This window comes from Leptosomus discolor, chromosome 2, assembly GCF_034619465.1.
Source record: "Leptosomus discolor isolate bLepDis1 chromosome 2, bLepDis1.hap2, whole genome shotgun sequence".
Taxonomy (NCBI): Eukaryota; Metazoa; Chordata; class Aves; order Leptosomiformes; family Leptosomidae; genus Leptosomus; species Leptosomus discolor.
In genome coordinates, this window is record NC_141392.1 from 27,359,878 (window position 1) to 27,369,744 (window position 9,867).

At 48.9% G+C, this 9,867-nt stretch overlaps 1 protein-coding gene across 1 annotated transcript in view; it reads right to left on the reverse strand.

The window, feature by feature from the left end:
- The window catches only part of BCL11A (BCL11 transcription factor A), a 72,662-nt gene extending 72,400 nt beyond the window's left edge, over positions 1-262 (reverse strand). Inside the window, exon 1 of the mRNA XM_086460799.1 lies at positions 207-262. The gene's annotated coding sequence lies outside the window, so the exon portion shown is untranslated. The remainder of the gene's footprint in view (positions 1-206) is intronic.
- Positions 263-9,867: the final 9,605 nt, after the last annotated feature.

Below are 9,867 nucleotides of genomic sequence, written 5' to 3' on the forward strand. Positions count from 1 at the left end.
TAAGAAAAGAAAAGTGATCAAGGTGATTAAATAGAGAAGGAGAAATTAACCGGAATGCTGGTAATCCCGAGCCATAGTTGAGTTCATTTTTTTTCCCCGACTCGCTCACTCGCTCTCACTTTTTTTTTTCTTCCCCTGCCCTCGCTCAAATTAAAAATTAAATCCGTGAAGGGGAAATTAAATAAATTGCTCTCCGGGTTACTTACGTGAAAATTCCCGTTTGCTTAAGTGCTGGGGTTTTGCCTTGCTTGCGGCGCGACATGGTGGGTTGGTGGCTTCGGTGGCTTGTGAGTCGCTCGGTTCACATCGGGAGAGACGGGTTAGAGAGGAAGGAGACTCCAGAGAAAATATCTTCATCAATGTCTTTTGACATCCAAAATAAATTAGAAATAATACAAAGATGGCGCAGGGAAGATGAATTGTGGGATAGCAGTCATGGCTTTTTTTTTTTTGTGCAAGGAAAAAAAAAAAAGAGAGAGAGAGGGAGAGGGAGGAGAGAGGGAGAGAGAGAAGGAGAGAGAGAGATGAAAAAAAATGGCAAAAGCCCCCCTGAGCTGCAAGTTCAAGTGCGGACGTGACGTCCCTGCGAACTTGAACGTCAGGAGCCTGGATGGACAGAGACATACAAAACATGGGCAGGGCAAGCCGGGGAGAGGGGAGGAGGGAAGGCGAAGGCAACACCAATGGACACTCATCAGGGGCTGGACATGAAAAAGAGAGCAGGACAAGCCAATGGACAGTGATCGCAGGGGGGAGAGGGGAGGGGGCGCGGCGGGAGGGGGTGCACCGGCCGCCCGGCGCACGCTGCCGAATGGAGCCGGGGGGCTGGGGACAGAGGGGGCGGCGGCCGGACCCGCAAGTGGCCGTGGAGGAGCGGGTGCGGGAGGGGAGCCGGGAGAGGGGCGAGGGGGGGCAATTAAACACGCACCCGCGGAGAAAGAAGGAAGGAAAGAGAGGGAGAAAGCGAGCAGGCAGGCAGGCGGCGGCAGCACACGCACACACACCCCCGCTGCAAAAGCAAATACATCAATGAAGCAAAAGACGGGCAGACAGGGCTGCGGGGCAGGCTAGCCTCGGGATGTGCCCAGGAGGTGGGAGAGCTGGGGGAAGCCAGGTAGGACCGGAGACCACCCAAAAAGCAGGGGGGTGCCATCCGGCTCCCGGTTTCCCCACTCGCTCCCATCCTCCCCATTCCCCCCCCTCCACGAAGCCGGGGAGTCCCCCTCCTCCCAGGAGCTGCGGCCGTCCCCGGAGGACGGCGGTGGCCCCGCGGGGAGCTGAGGGGCGACGGGGAGTCGGCTCGGGCCTCGGGCCGCGGCCCACGGGAAACTTCGGCGGGGAGCGGCGGGCCTTTGCCCCGCCGCCGAGCCGAGCTCATTGCCCCGGGGCGGGCCGGAGAAGAAGCCAGCGGAGTTTGGCTAGCGAGGAAGCGGCAGGCACGGGAGAAGCCGCAGGAGCGGGTCGGGGGGCGGCCGGACCTCACAGCTTTCCCCACGGGCTTCTCTGGCCCGCCAGCCCGGAGCACCCGCCGCCCTCCCCCGGCGGCGCTCCGAGCCCTGCCCGCAGCGACAGTCTCTTAACGAAAGCGAAACGCGGGGCTGCCGGCGGCGGGCTGGCACAGGGGGAGGGCGCGGGGGGGGGGAGAGCTGAGGCGGCGGGAGGCACCGAGAAGTGGCTGGAGTTGGGAGGATGCGGCAGGGACGGCTGCTGCAACTTCGCCGAAAACACACGGAGAGAGACGCGGAGGCTGCCGGCACGGGGAGGGATCAGGTTGCAGTAGAAATAAGCTCCGGAGGCGAACGGGCGTTTGGAGCAAAGTGCGGCTGCGAAAGGAGTGCGAGGGGGATAACCGTGTCCAGGACGGAGGCGGAGAGACGGAGCGCCGGGTGGCCCGGCGGGAGGAGAGAGCTGGACGGGAGGCGAGGGGGGGGCCGAGAACCTGCCAGCCGCTGTAAGAAAGATTTGAACGCGCAGAGCTGCGATCGCCCGGACGCTGCCCGGGGAACCGAGGGGGCGGGAGGGGGACCGGGGCTCGGCGGGGACCTGTTGGCGAGGCGAGCCCGGCCGGAGCTATCAGAGCCCGGGGCGAATCGCTCCGGCGTGGGACGGTTTCAGCTTCCCGCCAGCATCTCCGACACCCTCCGCCACCCCCACCCCCACCCCCCCCCGGCTCCGCCCGCCGCCGCCGGTCAGCCCCGCCGCTCCCCTCCTGCGTACAGAGACACGGGCGAGCTCGGCGGTGCCTGTCACCGTCGCACCTCGGGGTGTACCCGGTGGGTGCTGGGGGGGACACGGGAGGCAAATGCGTGACTTTCCGGGGGGACCTAGCCGCAGGTGACTATACAACCGCGCCTGGCTCTTGGGCTCACACCGCCTTTCGGGGTTGGCTGCCGTACCCATATGTTCGTGTGCGAAACGTATAGAAACAGGCACGTGTGTCTACCGGAGAGAGAGATATATATATGGGATTTGATTTATATATAATAGCACGTATAAAGCTTTTCAAGGTGGCTGCAATGTAAAAAGTAATGACTTTATTACCCCTGAAAGGTTCTGTGTTTCACAGTTAAGAGTCCTCTGAATTACAATTCATTACGCAGTTGTGCGCTCTCTAAAGCCAACCTGCACCAGAAATACCTATCTGTGGTTATTCCCAATAAATAACAGGCAACGTTTCATTGATTTTCTTAAAAAAAATCATAGCGAATTAAACACTTAGTTATAACTAAATCTGTTTTATTATCATACCGTGTTTGAGATTCCAGGGGTGACTTCCCAGACCGCATCTTAAAACCTACAGTCAGGAGCTAATTTTACAGATGCTTTCATGAATGGCAGGGAGGATGTTACTACCATTAGCATGCCCTTAATTCCAGCACCGTAAAATGCCTCGAATTAAATGGAAACTCGCTGCCTTAAAAACAGTATTTCATCCTGGCTGGATAATTATTAATATTGGCATTTGATCGCAATAGTGCTGGGTTCCCCCCGTCGTCCGTCCCCCACCAGCGCTTCGCATTGTCATGTGATTGGAGGGAGATAACAAACCTCAAGAAAGAAAAGGAGTCAGAAGACATTTTTAACACGGCATAACCACAGATTAATAATGCAGGTGGGTTTGTATTTTATTGTATTTTTAGGGGAAGGGACCGAGGCTGTTTAACGAGTAGCTGTGAACACAAAGTGACTATATTTACAATCCTTGATGTGGCTTTCGGTGGGTAATAAATTATGACAATATTAAAATTATTTTCTAGCTGCCCAGTTAACTGCACTGGGGACCGTAAAGCCCTTACTGATTCCACTTATGCCTTGTAATTAAGGTCCACGGGCTCTCTCTAAACCCTTTGGTGTATATTGTGTGTAAACTTTTCTCTAATAGACCTTTTTTGAATGGAGGGACTTTTCTCGGTACTTCCTGCAGTATATATTCTGTCTCTGATCTCTGTATTTAATGGCCAAGTCCTGGTTTATGCTTTATAATGTGTTGACAAGTTTTCTAACAGACTTTCTGAAATAATGCACATATATTCACGTCGGTTAGAAACTCCACAGTATTTTTAGAGTCGAGTAGATCTATATCCTAATGCACTGAGAGGGAGTGTAAATCATAGAGGATTTCATAGCCCTTTCAGTAGTTTTCTGTATGAAGTATGAGCAGCGTGGCCTCCAGACGTAACCTTTTAGAAAAAAAGACAGTGCTTTTATTTTATGGTGTAAAGTGCTTTTAGCTTCAGGGCTCTGAACGTGAATGTGGTCAACAAACAGCTCTTGCGAGGGAGTTTGCTACAGCCTCAGCCCCAGCGCCGGGGCTCTGCCTTCGTGATGGGGAGGGTTACGGGGCCACCAGACCGGGCTAAACCCACCCCCACCCCACACCCCACACCCCCCGCCTCGAGGCACGTTAACCCCAGAAACACCGCTCCGCGCTCGGGGGGAGGCTCCGCGCTCCGCCGCCCCCGAGCCTCACCGGTCTGAGAGCCGCCCCCCGCCGGGTCCCGTTCGTTTCCCCGCGCCCCCCCTCCCCGCAAGCCGCTGGGTGCACGCCTCGGCACGGACACCCTGGGGAACGGGGGAGGGGTTGTATGGCCCCACGGGGACCGTCCCTGGCTTGTCCAGGAGGGGCGAACAGCCTCTGAGCTCGCCCCCGGCACCGGTAGCAAAGGCAGGGCGCCAGGGTGCTGAGCCCGGGGCCAGCTGGGGCGAGAGCGTTTCAGGAGAGCGGTGGGAGCAAGTGCGATGCCCCCGCACTGCACCCCATGCCCTGCCTCTCCTGCATCGTCCCCTCTACTCCCCGCTTCTAGGGCAACCGCCACCACGGCACGTCTCCAACACACGGAGCATCTTTAGCCTTGTCTGTACCCATTACACACTGGTGTCACTCTGCTTAGTTATACTAATGAACCTAGTGACTGTGGCAGGTAAAAACAGTTAGAAATGCTCAAGTACTGACTGCTAATATCTAGAAACGGTGCTAGATTAAAAGGGCAGGTGAAAACAAACCCAGGCCAGCACTGAAAGACAGCCCAGTGATCAGACTCTGAGGATTCACGCAAACTTATGTCTCATCTTCCCTTTCTCCACAACCTTCCTTTGCCCAAACTGCAGAGGATGCCCTGCAATCCTGCTGCAGCAGTTTGAGCTGCTGTTGCCCCCAGCCATCTTATCCCCTGCTCTTTGGCTATGGATTCCCAGCCCCAGAGCAAAGTCAGCCATAGGAAATGTGGCCCCACATCTCTGCTGCGTGCAGGCAAACTCCAAGGTATGTGCTGAAACCAGGGCCATGGTGGTTTTTAGGCTTCCTATGAAGGGAAGCCAACCTCAGAGAAGGGTCTCCCTCATTAGCTGAGCAGCCATCCCCTCAATCTTTCCCATGCAAACCAGAGCCCTGAGACACCAGCTAATGCCGTGGAGCAGCTGAGGGCAGAGGTGGGCACCCATCCCAATCTGCCATCCTGGGACAGGGACAGTAACCTGCAGCAGCAGGGCAGAGTGACCAGGTGAGAACATTTACACTGTAAAAATTTGTTTAACATTTAAATCTGCCAAAACATCCCTCTTCTCGTGCCTCAGCTGTCTTTCTGAAAAATAGTGTGTCTCTCCCTCCATTCAAGCTTGTGAGATACATAGAGGTAAAACTGCCTAAAATTGAGAAGTGTGGCCTTCCGCCATCTTGCAGGCAGGCACACGGTCCTCCCGCACAGGACTGGGACCCGAAGGCACAAAGAGGCGTGACACAGTTCATACCACGTACTGCCGTCCCTGCCTGTCTGCTAATTTAGTGACAGACTTGGCAGTGGGTGAGTTCAGCAACTTTGGTGGGCAAATGTTCCTGCTTCGAAGCTCCAACTGTCATTCAGAGCAGGAATCTCACTTGCCAAGTCGGTACAGAACATTAGGACCAAATACAAATTCCAAAATTCTGCCAGTTCCCCGGAGCTGGGCTGCATTATGTAATGGCAGATCGCACAGGGTGCTTTCCGACACCGTCTTGATAGTCTCAATCAGGCAGAGGCAACGTGGGTGGAACTCTTATCATACCAGGCTGACTCCCTGTGAATGAGGAGAGGACTTGCCCATTCTAGAAATAGTACGTGCGTTAGTATTCCCGCATGAGAAACTTGGGCATGCTGTTTTACCTTTTCTCTTTTTTTCTCTTTCTCTTTTTTTTTTTTTTTTCCCTTCCCTTTTTAATAAAGGCTCCAAATAAACTCCAAATCTACAAGCGCTTGCTAGCAAGCACAGCGCGCACAGCAGTGAGTTCATGCAAGATCACAAACATCTGAGTGCCAGGTGACAGAAAGATTTTGTTATCAGCTTGCCATAGGCAGGACTCGGAATAAAACCCTGAACTTGGGTAGACTTTTTCCGTGGGTTTCAGCAAGGTCTGGAATTTCAACCTGCCTCTGCTTGTGCAGCATCCAGCACAATGGAGCCCTGAACCTTGACTGGACTTTCTGGGGATGACTATAAAATAAATGGCAAAAAGTGCTTGGGAAACAGACTTTAAAATGGCAAAAACCCTCCTTTGAAGCATACAAACAGTTTTGCTTGTGCATCAGCAGGGAGAGGAAGGCACTAGTAAATGCCCATAAAATCTCATTTTTAATCAAATGTTTGATTTCAGCCAAACTGCTTTTAGTTTGTATTGCTCTAGTACTTACTTAGCTATTTGTCATTTTGTATGTTTAATATTTGGAATGCTTTTTATATGTAAACATGTAACATGTCCCTGACAGCTTCTGTTGTGTTTCAAGCCAATATGATTTAAACTATGTGCATTTTAAACCTCCCAGAGCTTGACCTATAATGCAAATCCTTACAGTCTTAATTATAGCAGCACCAGCAGCCACCACATGAGTGAAATAGTTAGCTTTTGTTACTAAAGAGGCACAGTAGTTAAGGTCTGTCAGCACTCCTCTTACAATCCCCATCTTGAAGAGGTTATAACTTGGGCTGTGTAAATTTGATTGAGCTGAAACTTGGGACTGAAACTGTCAGTCCATATAGGGAATTATCTTATGAATAATTGGCTAACCCATTGCTTGATTCACAGACCTTTATAAAATGATTTTTAATGGGGTTTAATGTTTTTTTCTTTTGCTGACATCTAGGGTATGAATTTGGTACTTCTAGCTTTTCTGAAGCTCCATACCAAACAGCATATATATAGGTACCCAAATTAAAGCTACAGTTACTCAGAGGAGATCACAGGGCATACATGCCACGCTTACCCACCTACATGCACCTAGACACTGATAAAAGACCATGAACAAGAAATGGCACTTAATTCTATCTCAAAAAGTCTCCTAAATGTGTAAGATAAAGGGAACATAAATGCTTCAAACAGAAGGCAGCTAAAGCTCACAAAATGTGTATTCTTTGTACAGCAGTTGCATTGTGATATGCTGCCAGTCTGGCAGCTCTCAGGTCCCTTTATACCAACCATCATACCAGGAAGGGAAGACGCTCCCTGAACCCGCAATCCAAAATACAGCTCTGGCATATTACAGTAGAGTGTATAGGTCAACTCAATTACCTATAGATGCAGCAGGGATAGCTAGGGACAGGAAAACATCTGGCAGAGCGTTGGTCACTTTGTTATCTTTGCTAATAGGTTCTCAGAATCGTTTCATCTTCTTGGGCTTTATCTTCCCCCTCAAAATGTGTGGAAGTGAGTCCCACGTGTACATTGGCATCCTTTTGAGAGGGATGAGCCATTTGACTTTGAACATTGAGCGTAAGCTTAAATATCACTTTGTGTTACAAAGGATTTTACTGAGAATTGCTCTCCGTAACACTTTTCGCTAGTTTTAAACTTCTCAGAGGTGGTTTTTATCACCTCAAATCACATTAAGCCAGAGTGTGCACGTTGGTTAAGATGCAAGTTTGAAATTTTTCATTGACCCTAACAGAAAACGATGACAAGCCCAGGGTTAGAAAGATGAGACACAGGCCATGAAGAAACAGATTGCTCTCCTAGATCCTGACCCTACAAAGTTCCCATGCCTGCCCCACTGAACAGTTACAGAGCAGGGACACCATGCTGCACACCCAAACTCATGAGCAGCTTCTCCATAGGTTTCAGGAAGTTTTGACCAAGCCAGGCTGCAGCATCAGGCTCTCTCACTGCAAGAGAAGCTGTGCAATTCATTCTGAAACAAAGTGCTGTGAGAAGTGAGACTCTCCTCAGCAAGATGTTCCACACATCCAAATCCCCCGTTTGTCAGGGCTACTCTGTTTGGCCTCACAGAAACTGATGATGGCACAAGCGCAGAGAAGCTGGTCCTTTTGAGTCACTGCTGAGATCCCAAGTCATTTACTAAGCAGGTCACTATCTTCGAGCCTGTGAGCAGTAAGGAGGACAGGTCATTGACACAAACATCTTTGTTTTCTAGCTTTAGCTGCTAAGTTTGGAGAGATGCCAAGCTAGCTCAAGATAAAGAATTACAGCCAACTCAGGCCATGGAGTGATAGCACCCACCAGCACAGAGGCAGCTGAACCCAGAGGTGATGAGCAAGCTACACGCATAGGAAAAGCTAAACCAGGCTCCCAGCCCTGCAGGGGCAAACTCTTGGTGAGGTTCAAACCAGGAATAAAGAGCACGTAACATAAAGTTTAAAATAGCAGCATGTCCAACAATGGCACACAGGCACTCTTCATCTCCAAAGTATCTGTCCATCAGCGAAGAAGAGTAGGAGAGCTGGACAGACTTGGTCTGATCCCGACCAAATAAAATATGTGGGGCGACTACTGATCTTTTAGCACAGCAGTTGTTTATGAACAAGATCTTCTCAGGATTGTAAGGAGAAGCTTTTCACGCTTAGATCCAAGATAAGACCAAAGATTAGATCCAAGGGGGTGAAACTCTCCCTGTGAGGAAATCTGGAAAGCCCCACTCTGGATGTGGCAGGTGGGGAAAGGAGGAATTGCAAACATTCTGTCTTTAATAAATCCAACTATACCTCAAATTGATTAAAAATAAGTGGAATAACAAAAATAACTCACTAATCTGAGAAATCAAATATCAGCAATCAAAAATAAGTTAATTTAATTGAGAAATTAGTTTTGCTACACATGATGAGGAAAGATTTAGTTGTTTTCTTGTATGCTGCTGAACAGTCCCTTCTTCCTAGCGCACTTGGTGTGAGGGACAATAGAGAAGGACAGTGCAATAAAAAAGGATTTTCTTCCTCTAACCCTGCTCGATATATCCCCTACCAGAGGACTCTACTTGGCCTTGGGTACTGCGAAATTCTTAAGCATATATTTATCTTTGGGCACATCAGCTGTACTTACATGCTTAAAGTAAGCATGTACTCAAGCATGCTGTTAGATTGGCGCCTTAATATCTTTTGTAAATAACTTCTATTACATTGCTTTTTAGAGCTTCAACTTTTAGTCACTTAGAATGCATTGAACTGAAATTTAACACACACAATCATCATTCTCTCTATTCGTTTTATATTACTATTTCAGGTGACATTTAGGTTTAGCTTTTAGCTTCAGCACAGAAGAAATGCACGTGCTGTGCAGAACATGACAGAGTTTGTGCAAGGATCCAGATGAAAAAGAATTAATTGTTGAGATAGCAGAGATCTGTTTCTGCATTTAAAAATAAGGACAGCTTTACTGTGGATTTTCTTCTTTGTTGTATTTATTTCATGCAAAATTTCAGCTTAATTGTTAGAATGCTTACAATAATATTTTAATGCAAGTCTCTGTATTCAGATGAATATATCATTATATAGCCCAAAGCTGCATGGCAAGATGCAGTACTGAGAGGCAGCAGGAGTGGTGGTGAATAACGTGTGATAAGAGCCCACTTCTCTGAGCAGTTTGGATAGTTTTGCCACCATTTGTTATTGTCAGCACATATAATTTTTACAGTACAGTATGAATTCTGACTGCAGTGAAAAGAATGCCTTCTACCACCAGTATGAATAAGATTTCACTCAATTAAAATAACACGCAAGTATATTGTATAATATTACATAGAAAGCTGATGTGCATTAAGTATGAATGCCTGGGTTGGGGGGAGTTATTGTACTAATGCTATTGTTCAGTGAGCAACTATTCCCCAGCACTTTAAAAAAAAAAAAAAGCAAGGGAAATTAAATACAGAAATCAGAAAAACGTACAATGTTTGATATTACCATACCGAAATTAATGCATTCACAATTTAGACTTTAATTTGCCCTATCGTAGTAAGTTTCACAGCATCTGAGTGCCGAGAGAGAGAGAAATAGATGTAAACACCGGAGAGAGACCCACCGACTATCCATGCTGAAATACAGCACCCTCAGACGTTACGGTGATAGGTGCTGCAGATAAATGCAGGGTAAATACAGACCATACCATAGCAC